We start from the raw sequence: 18,255 nt of genomic DNA on the forward strand, positions 1-18,255 counted from the left end.
AAAACTATGATATAGCTGCAATTAATGAGACATAGCTGGAAAAAGCTGCTAGAAAAAAGTATTGCAGCATGGTTATTTTGTGGTTATTTTTTAATTAGGCTTTATTTTTCAGGGGAGTATTCGATTTACAGAAAAATTGGGAAGATAGTACAGAGTTCCCAAATAGTCACCCAGAGTCGCCCCTGTATTAATACTTTACATTACTTTGTTACATTTGTTATAATTAATGAAAAGATACTGATAAAGTATTATTAACAATAGTCCATATTGTATTCAGAGCTCCTTAGTTTTCACCAAATTGTCCTTTTTTTGTTCCAGGATTTATGCAGCACAACATACTGCATCCAGCCCTCGTCTCCCCTTAAGCCCCTCCTGACTGCGACAGTTTTTCTTATTTCCTCTTGTCTTTCATGAACTTGATAGTTTTGAGGAGCTCTGGTCAGGGATACTGTAGGATTTTCCTCTGTTGGAATTTGTCTGATGTTTTACTTATGGTTTGACTGGGGCTCTGAGATTTGAGGAGGAAAATCACAGGAATAAAGGGCCATTTTCATCATATCACGTCAAGGACACATAATAGCAACATAATTTATGACCTTTGATGTCGACTTGGATAACTTGTCTGAAGTGGTGGTTGCCAGGTTGTTACTGTAAAGTTACTCAAACCACCCCTCTCCCCCTGGATTCCTCTTCAGAAGGAAGTCTCTGTGCAGCTCACACTTAAAGAGTTGGAGTTGTGATCTCTCTTCTTTAAGGCTGAATAGCTTATTTGGAATTATTTGGAATTCTTCAGCATGGGAGGTTTATTCCTCCTTCCTCATTGATTAATTTATTAAGTCATTTATTTAGATCAGCATGGACTCATGAATATTTATTCTACACTTGAGTTATAACCTAATATGACTTTACTGGATTTGTAACACAGACCATTCCAGTCATGGGGCTCTCTGTGTGGCCCCTGACCCCTCTGACATGTCCCATCAGTGTGAGTTCTCGTTGTTCTGTTTGGGCACTTCCTTGCTTCCCGACATTGCAGGAGGCTCCAACCAGGCTTGTCTTGCATGCTTCCTGGCCCAGTCCTGGAATCAGTCATTTCTCCAGGAAGCTTTGGTTTCTCTTTTTGGAGATAAGCATTAGAAACAAAGATCGGGGCATGAGGTGGGCTCCTTGCTCCTGAAGAGTTGTTTCATTTAGTCCTTCAGAGCAAAGGAATATATGTGCATCTATTATCCTGTGTATATATAAATAGCTATAACTATTTCCATATGTAACCATCTGTAATTACACTGAGTTCTCACTGATGTCTCCAACTTTAATCCCTTTCCACTTGGATCATTTTAGCCTCCCATCCTTTCATGTCTGTAAATTCCCTCGCCTACCATCTGCTGTCTATTTCCTTAAGTGTTCAACTCCTACATACCTCCATAGTAGTATGAGAATTGCTATCCAGTACTCCTGTGGGAAACAACTCTATCAACTGGAATACAGTTCTTATGTGCAGTTCCCTTTGCCTTCACTTTAACAGATATCACTCACTTCCAAAGTTATATAAGCCAGCACCTCCTTCTTGAAGTTGTTTCATTTATAACCATATTAGGTTCTCTTGTCACAGTCTGCATTCCTTTCTAGAATCCCCCAACATTTTAAATTATTTTTATTTTAACTTGCATACAATAATGTTCACTTTTTGTGCTATATAATGCTACACATGTTCACAAATGCATATCATGTATCCATCATTATGAAACCATACAGATAGTTACACAACCTAAAATTCCCTGGTGCTTCACATTTTTATCTTTCTATTCTCTCCTTGAACACCTCACAACCACTGATACTTTTAAGGTCTGTAGTTTTGCCTTTTCCAGAATGTCATATAATTGGCATCACAGGGTGTATAACCTTTTCCTACTGGCTACTTAACAATGTTCACTTAAGATTCCTCTGAGTGTTTTTCTTGATAGCTTATTTGATACAAATAGCTAGTTCTTTAAATATTTTGATTCAGTTACTTTATCAAATGTGCATTTTGCAAATATTCTTTCACAGTCTATGTTTTTTTTTTCTTTTATTCTCTTAACTGTGTCTTTTGTAGATTAGAAGTTCTCAATTTTAATACAATCCAGTTTATCAGTATTTTTCTTTCATGGATCATGCTTTTGGTGCTATAACGTAAATTTATCATCAAACCCAAGATTTTCTCTTAGCTTTATTATAGTGGTTTTATAGATATTTACTTCTATATTCAGGTGTCTGATTGAGTTGATTTTAATAAAAGATTTAAAGCTGAATCTACATTTTTCTTTTTCTTTTTTTGGCTTAGGGGCATCCATTTGTTCCAGCACCATTTTTTCAAAAGATAAGCTTTTCTTTATTGAATTGTCTCTGCACCACTGACAAAGACCATTTGATCAAATATGTGTGGGTCTATTTATCGGCTCTGTTCTGTTCCAATAAGCAGTGATTCTGTCTCTTTTCTTTCACCGACACTACAATATCTTGATCACTGTACACTCACAGTAAGTCTTGAAGTCTGGTATGGACAATCCTCTAATACTTTTCTTTTTTAGTATTATGTTGCCTAATCTGTGTTTAGTCTTTTCATTCCAACTTTATAACCACTTTGTCAATATTTACAAAATAGCTCACTGAGATTTTGATTGGGATTACACTGAATCTATGGATCAGTTGGAAAGAACTGACATCTTAACAATATTGAGTCTTCCAATCCATAACTATCTCTCAATTTATTTAGACCTTTTTGGATTTCTACAGTCAGAATTTTGTAGTTTTCTTCATATAGATCTTGTATATATTTTATTATATTTATACCTAAGTACTTCATTTTTGGGGTGCTATTGTAAACAGTATTGTGGTGTTTTTTTTTTATTTTCAAATTCCTGTTGTTCACTGCCAGCACAAAGGAAAGCAATTGACCTTTGTATATTATCTTGGTATCCTGTAAACTTGCTATATTTGCTTATTAGTTTTAAGGTTCTTTTGTTGATTCTTTGGGGTTTTCTAGGTAGAGAATTGTGTCCTCTGCTAACAAAGACAGTTTTATTTCTTCCTTCCCAATCTGAATATCTTTTATTTCCTTTTATTGTCTGATTATACTACCTAGCATCCCATGTGATGTTGAATAGGAACTGTGAGAAAGGATATCCTTGCCTTTTTTTTGATATTGAGAAGATATCCTATGTCTCACCATTTAGTGATAATGTTATCTGTAAGCATTTTTTGGAGATCTTTTTTAACAAGTTCCCTTTTTTAACAAGTTTTCTGTTTTTGTCATGAATGGGTGTTTTGTTTTTCAAATGCTTGTTTTGCATCAACTAGTATATAGTTTTTCTTCTCTAGTTTATTGATATGATAGATTACACTGATTGCTTTCAAGTACTCCACCATTGTTTTTTTTTTTGTTTTTTGTTTTTTTGCGGTACACCGGCCTCTCACTGTTGCGGCCTCTCCCGTTGCGGAGCACAGGCTCCGGACGCGCAGGCTCAGCGGCCATGGCTCATGGGCCTAGCCACTCCGCGGCATGTGGGATCCTCCCAGACCGGGGCACGAACCTGTGTCCCCTGCATCGGCAGGCAGACTCTCAACCACTGTGCCACCAGGGAAGCCCACTTCACCATTTTTAGTACTGTGTTGGCTGCTCTGTGTCTTTAGCTTTGTTAAATATCAACTTTAGAATCAGTTTGTCAGTATTTATAAAATAGCTTGTTGGGATTTTGATTGGGATTTGATTTAGGTTTCTACCCTTCCCTATGCATCCGTGTGCCTAGAGGGAGGCTAATCTCATCCCTGCTCCAGATTCTAAGGGTAATTTCATTCTTCTTGCAGTGATGTGTACAGGCTAGCCACATAACCCACGTCTGGCCAATGAGATTAGAGAAGTTGGCTAGTGGACTTCCAAAAAAAGTTTATTTGCTCCTATAAGGAGATACAGAATTTTTTTTTAAATCTTTTCTTCTTCTACACATTATCATATTTGGATGTGCTTGAATATTGTGTCTCCTTACTAACAGTCTGAAAATGAAGCCAACACTATTATAGCATAAAGATTGAAAGAATCTGGGTCCTTGATGTAATCATTGGGTGGTAGAATCTCTTGACACTGTCATGTACAATAATAAATTTTCAAATTATTTAAGACAATTTGAGTTGTGTTTTTCTTTCAGCCCAAAACATCCTTACCAATGAACTGCCTTTATCACCAAGCCTCTGAATCATCTTGTACATGCCTCCTTTTCAGCTGCATTGACTGCACGTCTATCTTCCCTCCAGACACTAAGCATCTTTGAGAGTCAAGAGGACATAGTGTATCTTATCTCTTTATAACCAGGGCCTGATACAGAGTAGGTACAGAAGGCATGTTGAATGAATGATTATTCAAGTCTCAATCTCCCCAGAAGCTTGAAAGATTTTTATCAATACTATTATATTTATAATACTTACTAAAACTTCACTGTATGCCAGCTACGTGTATCATCTTATAATCTTCCCAACAACCCTTTGGAATAGATATGATTACAGTATTGCACTCATTTTATTGTCAGAAACTGAAGGTTGAGCAAGTTCAGACATCTGACAAATTTTTGTAAATGATTTTTTATTTTCACTTATCTCTAATTTTTAAAAAAATTTCTCTTGAGACTTATTTGATGAAGTGTTATTACAGAAGTGCTTTGTTCGATCTCCTAGAACTTGGGATTTTCCAGTTATCTTTCTGTTATTGATTTCTAGCTTAATTCCAAAATGTTCTTATTCTTTATGATTTCTATTCTTTTAAATGTGTTAAAGTGCGCTTTATGGCCCTGTATTGGTCTTTTTTGGTGAATATTCCATGAGAGCTTGAGCAGATTGTGTATTCATCTCTTCTTGGATGAAATGTTCTGTATATGTCAATTAGATCAACTTGATTAATGATATTGTTTAGTTCAACTAAATCCTTATGGATTTTCTGCCTACCGCATGTATCAGTTACAGAGAAAAGGGGACAGAAGTCTTCAAATTCCTTAGTGAATTTGTCTTTTTTTTTTTTCTTGCAGATCTCAGTTTTTGTCTCCCATATTTTGATTCTGTTTTTAGGTGCATACATTCCAAGGATTGACGTGTCTCCTTGAGAACTGACCCCTTTCTTTATCCCTGTAATCTTCCTTATTATGAAGTCTATTTTGTCTGAAACTAAGTGAGCTACTCCAAATTTATTTTAATTAGTTTTTTCGGGATATATTTGTTCTAACTCTTTCCTTTTTCCTATCTATGTCTTTATATTTAAAGCAGGTCTCTCAAAGACAACATATAGTTGGATCTAGTATTTTATCCACTTGACAATCACTGTTTTTTAATTGAAGTGCTTAGATCATAATCAAAGTGATAATTGATGTGGTTGGCTTAATATCTAGCATTTTGCAGTTGTTTTCTATTTGTTGCATGCTTGCACTTTGTTTCCTTCCTTTTTTCATCTTCCCCTCTTTTTCTGCCTTCTCTGGTTTTTAGCTGAACTTTTATTTGATGACTTTCCCTCTCTCCTCCCAGCATATCAACTATACTCTTCTTAAAGTTTAGAAGTTATGAGTTTTTACTAGATTTATATATATATTTATATATATATACCTTCAGCTAACATTATTTCAGTTCATGTGTAATTGAAGTGTCTTACAAGGAGTATTCTCATTTCCTCTTTTGTCCCTTACAGCATTGTTGTTATTCATTTCACATATGCATATGCCATAAACACCAATACATTATTGCTAGTATTACTTTGCACAGTTCTTTATTAGGTCAATTAAGTATAATAAAAATAAAATACTTTATTTTTCTTCATGTATTTGCCCTCTGATATTCTTCTTTTCTTTATATAGATAAAAATTTGGGGCATATATTATTTTTCTTCTGAATGAAGACTTTTTTAACTCTTTTTGGGGGGGCGGGGGGATAAGGTTATTCTGCTAGTGATGACACCCCTCAGTTTTTGTTTGAGAAAGTCCTTATTTCTTTTTCACTTTTGAAGGATAATTTCACTTTATATAGAATTTTTTTTTCTTTCAACACTTTCAATATTTTACTCCACTCTCTTCTTGCTTAAGTTTTTTCTGACAGGAAGTCTGATACAATATTTATCCTTGTTTCTCTACAGATAAATTGATTTTTCCCCCTTTGGCTTCTTATAAGATTTTCTCTTTGTCTTTGGTTTTCTGAAATTTTAATATGATGTTTATAGACCCAAGCTTACTGGGTCTAAGGTGGTTTAATGTATGTCATTAATTTAAAAACCTTGTCAGCTATTACTTCAAATATTTATTAGCTCCATTTTTCCTTTCTTCTTCTTTTGATATTCCGTTTCCCACATGTTATACCTTTTGCAATTGTCCCACAGTTCTTGGATATTTTGTTCTCTTTTTATTTCAGTTTATTTTCTTTACTTTTTAGTTTGGGAAGTTGCTACTGGCCTGTCTTCAAGCTCACTGATCCTTGGGTCAGCCATGTCTAGTCTACCGATGAACCCTACAAAAGCGTAATTAATTTCCATTACAGTATTTTTCATTTTTAGTTTTTCCTTTTGATTCTTTCTTAAAATTCCTTTTTGCTTAATATTGCCAATCTTTTATCACATATTCTCCACTTTTTCCAATAGAGGCCTTAATGTATTAATGATAGTAATTTTTAAGTTTCCTATCTGATTACCCAGAGTTGGTCAAACTGTGAGGTCAAATCACAGTCCTACAGCCAACTGAGTTTGAGAGTTCTGACCCCAACTGCAAGGAGTTAGGGTCCAACTTTAAAGTCAGAAGGAAGTGTCCACACAAGACCACTCTCACTTCTGATACCTACTGCAAGTCCACCCTCCACTTCATCTCACCAGAAACACAGAACTCACTGAAAGCTATTATAATCATAGACATCATTAATTACAGAGTGAAGATACAAATTAGAACCAGCCAAAAGGTGCATAGGGTAGAGTCCAGGGGGGTTTCTAACACAAAGCTTCCATTGTCTTCAGGACTTACTCCCCTCCTGGCATCCACATGTACCTTCACATCACCTTGAAGTATTGCCAACCTGGTTTTCTGTCCACCCCTCTTTAGAGGTCACACTGACACCCTGTGGTCTGAGGGACTTGACATGATTCACCTTATTAGCATAACCAATCAGGTGTGGTCTGAAGGGCTCATCATGTGTAACAAAGACACTTCCATCACTAAGAACTTCCAAGGGCTTAGAGGTAGCTGAGGACAGAGACCAGACTTCTGATCTAGCAAATCTTCACTGCACACTGATAATCCAAAATCTGTGTTATATCTGAGTCTGTCTCTGATAATTACTTTCTCTCTTCAGACTTCTTTTCAGTTCCTTTTTCCTTATTTTTCTCCCACTCTTGCTTAGTTTCCTGAGAGCTCCTTCTTAATAGAGTTTATGTCTTGCAGCAAATTCTGCTATAATTCACTGCTATTTTATTGAAAACTTGTTGGTGTGATGTTAAGGTATGAGAGTGAGGGGGTAGATGAATTTTATAATCTTATGATTACATCTAAGTCTGTTGGTGGGCCTATGTCCCTGTGCTGAGATCTTCAGAAGTTTTTCTTAACATTTTTATCCTTCCCTTTGGGAGGGAGCTAGATTGGATAACTGCTCTTGCACCTGGTTGGTAAGAATCTGGTAAGATCTTTTCCCTTGGAGGGTATGCCTTGGTTATTGATAATGCTCTAAGAGTATTTTAAAATATTTTCTTTTCTCCTTCCCCTGACAGAATCAAGAGGGGATTTTTCTTAAGTTTTAACCATGAGAACCTGGTGGGGTTTCTGGAAATAAAACTCATGAAAATGTGAATATCCTCCTATGACTGGACTCCCAGGAGTTTTCACTCTAAAGTGAGACCACACTCAGCCTCCAGCAATTCCTCAAAATTAAAGTGAAGTGTTTCTACCAGTTCATGGCTTTAGCAATTCCTGCTCCTGATAAAATAATCTCTGATGAGATTCTCTATATTCACATGTCTGTCCAAATTTCAAGGTAACTGTTTGCCCTGTGACCCCATTTCCCTGATAGATGTTGACTAAACAAAAAAAAAAAAGCACAATGAGAGATGTGCATTAAGTTTTATACGAGGCAAAATGAGGACTATAGCCCAGGAGACAGCATCTCAGATAGTTCTGAGGAACAGCTCCAAAGAGGTAATAGGGGAAGTCAGTATATATGTGATTTTGGTGAAGGTGGTGCATGCAATGAAGCACACGTCTCAGTAGAAAGTTGCTACAAGGAATAGATGTCTCCATTAATGACTTTAGTGCTTTTCTAGATATGAGAAGATGCAAGAATTTGGGCTCATAAAATCTGAAAATATCTAACTATCTGAAGACCTGTTCTGCCAGTTTTTCCCAGAGCAGAGATGCCTCATTTCTGATCTCAGCCCTGAACTCCTTTCAGGGTATGTTAAAGGCCAGAGATTGCAGTGGCTAGTGACTCAATCCTTGTAGAGGCAGATGGCAAGCAACATTGTTTAGCTGCCAGGTCCAAAAAATTAATGGATTTTCAGTTCTTTCAGCTTCTTTTCTTGTTGTAATGAAAAGAGTGAAGACTATCAAGCTCTATACGTGTTAGAGACAACTCTACTTTGATTTCTTTTAAACTCTTTAAAAAATAAGCAAAATTGAGGTCATTTTGTTATATGTGACTGTAGCTTCAAAGCCCTACTTCTAGTATTCTTGAGCTGTTTATTTTTTAAATAAACAATTAGGCCATCTGCAAATAAAGAGTTTTACTTCTCTCCTTTCAATCTATATCCCTTTTCTTTTTCTTGCCTTGTTGCCCTTGCTACATGCAACCTCCAGTGCAATATTGATTGGAAGTTAATTATATTCATTGATTTATGAATGATAAATCAACTGTGCATTCCTGGGATAAATCTCACTTGGTAATGATGCAGTGTCATTTTATATATTGTTGGATTTTCTAAAATTTGTTTTAGAATTATTGCATCTATGTTTGTAACATAGATGGTCCGTTGTTTCATTTGGTTTTTCTTTCTTGTCCTTCTCTTTTCCACTTTGGTATTTGATTAAAGCTGCCCTTAAAAAATGTGTTGGGAAGCATCTTCACTTCTTCCATTTGCTAGAAATATTTGTGTAGGTTGGTATTATTTCTTCCTTAAGTGTTCGGTAGAACTAACAGTGATGGCATGTGAGCATGTAGTTTTCTTCATAGGAGACTTTTTAAGTAAAAATTCAATTCAACTTCTTTATTAGCTATAAGGTATTCAGGTTTTCTATTTTTCTTGAGTGAATTTTAGCAGCTTATGTTTTTAAGAAATGTGCCTATTCTTTTCAAGTTATCATATTGATTGTTAAAATTTTGTTCAGAATATCCTTTTAATTATCCTTTAATTGTCCATAAATGCACATTGATGTCACCTCTCCACTTCCTGCTATTGATAATTTGTGTCTTGCTTCTCTTTTTTTCTGGTCAGTCTTGCTAGAGATTTTTCAATAATATTGATCTTCTCAATGAGCCAATTTTTTTCATTGAGTTTTGCTATATTTTTCTGTTTGCAAAATTATTGATTTCTCCTGTGATCCTTATTATATCCTTTATTCTGCTTGGTTTTGATTTGCTTTGACCTTTATTCCTAGTTTCTTGAAGTCCAATGTACGCTTATTGGATTGATATATTTCTTATATTCTAAAATAGTCATTTAGTGTTATAAATATCCCTCTAAATATTGCTTTATCAACATGTCACAAATGTTGATGTGATATGTTTTCAATTTCATTCAGTTTACAATCTTTGATTTCTTTGTTGACCCATGGAGTCATTTAGCAGTGTTATTTTCCAAATTTTGGGGATAACAAGGTATCATATTGTTACTGAATTCTAACAATCAAATGTATTCAGTGAATATACTTTTGTATGAATTAGGTTTTCTACAGCCCAGGAGATAATCTATCTTAATAAATGTCTCACATACACATGAAAAGAATATATGCTTTGCTATTATTGAATGGAATGTTCTATAAATCAATTAGGTCAAATTATTTGATGGAGTTGAGTCATTCATTACTTTTTATCAATTTTTTGACTAATTGTTACCTCAGTAGTTAAGAGGGGTGCTGAAATCTCCTGCTATAAATTTGGATTTGTCTATTTCTTCTTGTAGTTGCTTTGGTTTTTGCTTCATGTATTTTGAAGCTCTGTAATTAAGTTCACAAATGTTTAAGGATATTATTTTCTCTTGATGAATTGACACACTGGTCATTATGAAATGACTTCTATACCTCTGAAAAATTATTTGATCTAAAATTAACTTTGACAAATATTAACATTGTCCCTCCAGCTTTTTTTTTGAATACTGTTAGTGTGTTATATTTTTCCCATCCAATTTCATTTAACCTACTAGTATAATTATAATATAGTACAATTCTTGTAAGCAGCATGAAGTCAAGTCTTGCTTTATTATCCAAGCTGATGATTTCTGACTTTTAATTGAGGTATTTAGTCCCATTATATTCATGTAATGGTTGATGTAGTTAGATTTAAATTCTGCTATATTCCTATTTTTAAAATTTCTATTCTTTGGTTCCTTTTCCTCTTTTTGGATCTTTTTTACAATTTTCTTTTCTTTTGTTAGCTTTCTGTCTATATGACTTTTAGTATGTTAGTGTGCACATTATAACCTCTTGTTGACAGTTTTTTGCTCTAGTATTCAGGCATAAACCTAGAGGTCAGGAATTGGAGACAGTCAGAGTGACACACAGAGAACTATGTTCAAATCCATGTGTCGTTTTTGCCCAACATCCAGTTCCTCAGAAAAAATATGTGCATGTGGATGGGCTGCTCCCTGAAGGTCATGAGATCACATGTACATATGCATTGATGGTCAGCCTACTCTTCCCACAGTTCCAGATATCCCCTGAAACTTATGAGTCATTGTTTAACAAATTGAGTTAAATTGTATAGAGCTCCTGGGAAAACACACCTTTAAGGCACAATATTTTCCTCAAATAGCCTCCTAAAGAATCTTTTTACAGAATATATGCCCTGTATGTTCTGAATACAGAATCTAAAAATAGTGATAATATTTAGCATTATCAGGCTCACATGACCACCAGACATTCTATTAAAGGTGGAATTACATTGCTATTTAGAAAAGCGAATCACAGTTCACAGGAGTTAAGTTAGAAGCAAGCTAGTTTCATGTTATGCAAGAGGATAACAATTTATAAAGTGGCCATCGGGATGTATCAGGAAATGCCAAAATTATCAGAAAGATCTTCCATTTCAATATTTCTGTGGACTTTGCTTGATTCTCTTTACAAATAAGAAACATTGTCTACCTTTGTAAAAAGCATCAACAACAAAACAATCACTTTAAAATTCAATTCTGTGCAGGTGTGGAACAGAAAAAATAAATTCTTCAGGAATACGTGTGCCTAAAATTTGACATGTTAATACTTCTGTGGGAATGCATTTTCAATATTTTTTTCATAAAGAAGTAATCTCTAAATTCTAACAACTAATATCTGAGGTGATAACTGTGGAAAAGAAAACGGGGCAATTTTTAAAATAATTCGACCCTTAAAATCCATGCTGTGGAAGGCTCAAATTATCTAGATTGGCTGTCATGGAAACCAGTAATCAATTTATATAGCCATCTCCACTGACAAAGGAAGTCTATAGCTTCAGGACAATCATCTATGCAATTTTAGCCAACTCCAGCTCCTCCCCCACCACACATACTACACACATCCACATTCCCAATTCCCTTCCTATTTTCTAGCAAATGACCTCGATATTTAGGGTAGGGGAGAAATAGAAGCTGGAATTCACACAGATTGACTGTTTTTGCCTGCAATCAGAGACATGGCCTGAGAATTGATTTAAAGGGTAAGGGACTGATTGTCACACTCTCACTGCAGGCCACTGAACCTGGACTTTGCTTTTTAAAATAAAAGGTGAATATGCAACATTGCACAGTACATGGGAGAGTTCATTTCAGTTCAATCTTTGTAATTAGAAATTCAAATTTCTATTCAGTGAAAAATTTAAAAAGCTGTCAAACACAAATTTTGTAAATTTCCAAAGAGAGGAAAAGTAAACATAATCGTATAGAGGTAGGGTAACCACTTTCTATTAGCACACCTCTTTTTGATACAGTGTTTATTTAAACATTGTCCTTGTGCCAGTCTCTTGATTGTAACCAAATAATTCATCTGTGTTCTCTTTAAAACAGTATTGAAAATACATAACACTTTATTAGGGTACTGTTAAATGGCACCTGAGAGATTAAAATTCTATGCTTTTGTTTGTTGTAGTGATTCTCTATGGAACTAATTAGGGGAAACTTTGGATTTTTTATGGTTTTCCCAAGCTGTATATATATATATATCCTCAAGTGGAATTTACAAACAATTCAAAACTGTCTGAGTTGTAAGAACTTTACATTTCAGCTTTTAAATATATAAGTAGTCTGATAAAAAGTATAATGGATTTAGATGTTAAATATGCACAAATGAAATTTGAGGCTGAATGAAAATATAGATAAAGTGTTGAATTGAAAGTTTCATGAGAAAGGGCGTCCTGGGTGAAGGTAAAGTGATGTCTGCAGTTGATCGATTCCTTTTTCCTCATTGTATGGATGTGTGGAAAAATTGGACAATAGGATGCAAGTTTCTTGACAGCTTTATTTATTTATTTATTTATTTTAAATACAAAAATAAAAAACCAGGGTGTTTATTTTTTCTCCAAATTCCTGGTTTAATAAGAACTTGTCTATTTTGAGAAAAAAAGGTCCCAAACATCAGGCTATTCACAAAAATAACCCACAGTATCAACTTTAGAAAACAAATCTTAAGACTATTACACTAATTATTTTTCTAGAGGATCCATTTGACATGCTAACCCTCATTCACAAAAATACATTGTTACATTTGTGTTGAACAGCCCCACACAGCACTCTTATGTGGGGTATAACCCGCATACCTCTAATTCAAAGCTGCTCTCAGGTGCTACTCAACTAATGAGACTGCTTTTGTAGTTAGGGAAGCAACTACTGAACTCATACATACATCCTTTTTATTGTTAAGTCATAAAGAGGTATCAAAATTAAAAGCAAAAATTACAGGGTAAGACTTAACATGACTACTAGGAGCATCAAAGGAATTGAAAATGGGACTAGGTGCAGGGCAATGTGAATTAATGAACATGGGAAGGACAAGGATGAACAGTGAGCATGTGCTGAAGATACTAGGGGAGAGGATCTGTTGAAAATTTTGATCTTAGACAAGCGCCTAGGTAAAGAAATAATGGGACAAAATTTCTAAACCCCACTATGTGCTTAAGAGTCATCCTCGGGCTTCCCTGGTGGTGCAGTGGTTGGGAGTCCGCCTGCCAATGCAAGGGACACGGGTTCGTGCCCCAGTCTGGGAAGATCCCACATGCAGTGGAGCGGCTAAGTGCATGAGCCATGGCTGCTGAGCCTGCACGTCCGGAACCTGTGCTCCACAACGGGAGAGGCCACAACAGTGAGAGGCTCACGTACCACAAAAAAAAAAGTCATCCTCGCCATTGGCGCTGTCTCTGTCATCCTCTCCTTCCTCAGCCTCTTTTTCATCATCCTTGAACAACTCCAGCTGCTCATCCCCCCGATCTTCATTATCATCATCATCCAGTAGGTCTCCCTCCTCAGCAGAGTCATCTGCACCCCCTCAGACTCCATATTCACATTAGCCTCATCTTTCTTCAGGGAGCTACTGCTCTGCTCCTCTTCTGACTTATCATTCTTCATCGCTACTCCTTGTTTGCTCTGTTCCTTTTCAATTTTTTCCAGGCTTTCCAGTACAGAATCCACTTTTTGTTTTATCTGGGTCAATTCCTTCTTAATGGTCTGAAGGTCATCTCCTTTCAACTTTCCAGACTTAGAAGAAGATCCCTGCTGTTGACTCTTAGAATTAAAGCCACTTTTGCCCCTTTGTGAGGTGTTTCCTGATACATGCTGGCATTTTGAGGGCACTACAGCCCGAGCAATAGGAGGAGGAGGAGGAGGAGGAACACATGCTGGGGAACTGTACATCCTGTCATAATAATCCCGTTGAAAGTCATAGTCCAAGTCAAAAGAGGAGCTGAGTAGAGGGGATGGAGAAGGGTGTTCTGGTACTCACCCATACATCTCCACTGCAGATCGTTTCACACCTGCTTTTCCTCGGTTCACTTTTGGCTCTGCAGCCAGATTAATATCTAAAACCTGGCCAGCAATCATTCTGCCATCCTCTCCTGCCACAGCAGCCCTGCCATTTCTCTCATTAACATACTGAACGAAGGCAACACCCTTATGAACAGAGCAACCCACGATTTTGCATATTTCGAGAAGATTGCCTCCACATCAGATTTCTTGACCACAAGAGTATTGAGATTCCCAAGGAATACAAGAGAGTTCATGGAGCAAGGATCCGTCTTGCTGGTAACATTGCTGGCCATTGTCTTTGATGGTAAGGTGCCTCACAAACCTGAAAAATGTAGCTGAATATCAAAAAAATCTCACTCAAGCAAGTTCCACTAACATATATTTCAAGTGATTTGTAACCAGGACGGGGAAGGGAGAAGAGATTCGATTCTGAATCTCCTACTCCTGAGTTCTACGCAGAGAAGCCGACTGCTGCTCGAGGTCCACAATGCAGCCGCAACCACTCAACCTTCACCTCTTCACAAAATTGACAGCTTTATTTTTTATCTATAATTTTCTAGGTAGATTCTGTAAATTTTGTAAAAGATATGAATATAAAATTTTTATCTATCAATACAGAAAAATGGAAATTTAATTAGACCAATTTACATCCTATAAATGGAGGATGTAAATACTAAAATCATAGGACATATTATGTATTTTAAGTTAGTATTAACTTTGGCATCATATTTCCTGGAGACCAAGAAAGAAATGATCATGTGCACAGTTATGCTGTTCCTACTTTCTGACTGAAGGAAGAGAGTAGATTCTCTAGGAAATGGAAATGTTTACATGGAGCCAAGATCCTCAAGATGTTACTCATGTATGGCTTTACATAAAGAGGTAATAAAATATCAGTCTGAATAAATATAACAATGTGAAAATGAAAAAACTGACACTAAGTAAAAACTAAGGATATTATTTGAATGCCTCTATTAGTTACTATCTTTGTGAGGGCCTAAATAAGTAGACTTATTTAATTTCCCTATTTCCAATGACAGAAGAATAAAACTGGTGGACTATGCCCTGTAGTATGTCAATCTGAATAAAAACTTTCTGGTCAATGCTTTTGACTTCATAGCTACAGGAAATCCTTACAGACTAATAGCACAGTTGCTTTTCCTTGCTAGACTTGTGTTTGACCCAGATTAAACATACTTAGTATTCACTAAGTATAAAATATATCTCAGAAGTCATATTTAGAGTTCTGGTTCCGGAAAAGAAGTAGGCACATTTCACTTGGTCTTTTCCATTGAATGCACCTGTGAACTGGGAACAAATCCCTGAAACAGCTATCTGAGGACTCGATAAAGTAAACAGTAGCAAGTGACTTGAAGAAGAATGCCACACTGACCTGGCAGTGAGTTTAAAGTTTTGCTTCTCTTTTTGGATTTTCCAGCTGGAAATCAAGGCACCTAGAAATCCAGAAGTGGATATTGATGGAGAAAGAGAGCATGGGTGTGAGGGGTGGGAAAGTGGCTCCTTGCCTGGGACAGCTGTCCAGGGATGGGGGGCAGGTAAGTAAGTGAAACTCAGAAGGACAGCCCTTCACTCCAATGGGAGGAGGTGTGGTTCAAGGGAGTGGGGCAAACTTGCTGCTTCTTTTCTTTCTCTGTGTTTCCACTGTTTGGCACCAAAAGTGGGTGCAGTTGGAAGAAGTGTGGTAGAGCAGGATAAGTAAAGTCTAAATCAATAGCTGAAGGAGCAAACAGGGGGCCCCAGGAAATGAGAAGGAACCAGAGAGATGGGGCAGTGACCCTATAACATCATATATGATCATGGGGGCTCATCTCTAAATGACACATGCAGGAATCTGCTCCTCACTAGCAGACCAAATACCCTGAGGAATGAGCTATGGGTAGATATTCTTCCAGCTCTCACATGAACCCTGGGAGATGCACCCATGGAAAGATCTGAATGGCACCAAAAATGCTTTTAAAACTGAACACAACTTTGGACCCTGAAACTAAGGCAGTCAGTTGCCTACTAAATCAAAAATACCAGCACTACACAAGTCTCATAGTCTCATAATGTACAGGATGCAATCTAAAGGTATTCATCATAGAAAGAACCACAAATACCTTAACTGGTTAAAAAAGAAAAGAAAAGAAAGACAATCAATTGACATATCCCAATGAGGAGATGACACAGATGTTGCAATGATACAGCAAGGACCTTAAACTGGCTATTATAAAAGTGTTAAAAGAGCTACTGGAACATGGTTAAAACAACATTAATTTAGAAAATATTGTCAAAAAATATTGAAGAAGATATCAGGAAGAACCAATTGAAAAATTTGGAAATACAAAACATGATAATAGGGTTTCCCTGGTGGCGCAGTGGTTGAGAGTCCTCCTGCCGATGCAGGGGATGCAGGTTCGTGCCCCAGTCTGGGAAGAACCCACATGCCGTGGAGCGGCTGGGCCCATGAGCCATGGCCGCTAAGCCTGCGCGTCCGGAGCCTGTGCTCCGCAACGGGAGAGGCCACAACAGTGAGAGGCCCGCGTACCGCAAAAAATAAAATAAAATAAAACTAGACAAAACTAATAGAATATGTAAAAGGAAAGAAAAACTACTAGAAATATACTTTCAGAAATAATAAACAGAGTCTCAGAAACCTGTAAGATAAGAGCAAAAAAGATAACATTAACATCATCAGAGTTCCAGGAGAGGGGAAAGAGGGCAGTATAAAACGATTTTGTTGAAGAAATAATGACAGAAAATCTCCCAAATTTAGTGAAAGACAAAAACATACAGATGTTTGATGTTCATTGAATTCAAGCAGGTAAAATCAAAAGAAGTCCAATCAAATTGCTTAAAACTAAAGTTAATAAAAAAGCAAGAAAATAGATTCATTATTTGCTAGAAGGACAGTAATTTTAGTGGTTGCAGATTTCTCATCACAAACCTTGGAAGGCAAAACTGAAGTGGAACAGTATATTTAAAGTGCTGAAAGAAAAGAACTATAATTCCAAAATTCTATATCTAGCAAATATATCCTCCAGGAATTAATACAAGATAAAGACATTCTTAATAAAGAAACACTGAAAAATAAATCATTGAGAGTAGATCATTCTTAAGTATTGCTAAAGATGATTCTTGGTCAGGGAAGTGATATGGTTAGAAAGTTATGACAGCAGGAAGGAAGGAAAAACAGCAAAAATAGTAACTATCTGGGGAAATATAATGTATTATTCTTCCACTGAGTTCTTCAAAATGTTTGGTATTTGAAAGCACATAAAAATATTATTGTCTGATATGATTGTCAGTGTATGTAGATTAATATATATGACACAAAAATATTTCATATGTGTTATGTAGGGTAAAGGGATCTATACAGTGACAAGGTTTCTACACTGTATTTAAAGTGGTGGTAAAATATGGATTCTAAGTAGACTGAAAAGTATGTAAATTATAATCACAAGATAAGACACTAAAAAAAAATACAAAGAGAAATAATGAAAAAAATCACATTAGATGAATTAAAATGAAATTATTTTTAAATGCTAAAATAATCTAAAGAAGGATGGGGAAAGAGAGAAATGAAAAAAAAAGAATAAAAATAAAAATCACTATTTGAATGGTAGACCTAAATCAAATGTATCAGCCATACATTATGTCATACACCACAATAATTAAAAGGCAGGTTATATAAAAATATATTTTTAAAATATGATCAACTACTTTCTATCTATAAGAAGCTCACTTCAAATATATTGATAAGCAAGACTGAAAGTCAACAGATAGACAAAGATATATCATTCAAAAACAAAATAAAAGAACTCTAAAGTGGTTATATTAATAATGGGCAAAGTAGACTCAAAAATTTTTAAATTATTATGGATAAACAAATACATTACACAATGATAAAGGGTCAATTCTCCAAGAAGAAATAATAATGCAAAGTTTTATGCACCTAGCCAAAGAATAATTGAGGCCCAAACTGCATGAACACAGTGATACAATTCTTTGTTGTGTGTATATGCATAGTTTTATTTAGAGACTTCAATACTCTTTTCTTCATAAATGAAGAA

At 35.8% G+C, this 18,255-nt stretch overlaps 1 pseudogene; it reads right to left on the reverse strand.

Annotated features, from left to right (window-relative positions):
* Positions 1-7,937: 7,937 nt before the first annotated feature.
* On the reverse strand, positions 7,938-14,475 carry LOC103070803 (heterogeneous nuclear ribonucleoprotein C pseudogene; annotated as a pseudogene).
* Positions 14,476-18,255: the final 3,780 nt, after the last annotated feature.

The sequence above is a fragment of the Lipotes vexillifer genome, unplaced genomic scaffold (genome assembly GCF_000442215.2).
Source record: "Lipotes vexillifer unplaced genomic scaffold, Lipotes_vexillifer_v1.1 scaffold356, whole genome shotgun sequence".
In the NCBI taxonomy this organism is placed as follows: domain Eukaryota; kingdom Metazoa; phylum Chordata; class Mammalia; order Artiodactyla; family Lipotidae; genus Lipotes; species Lipotes vexillifer.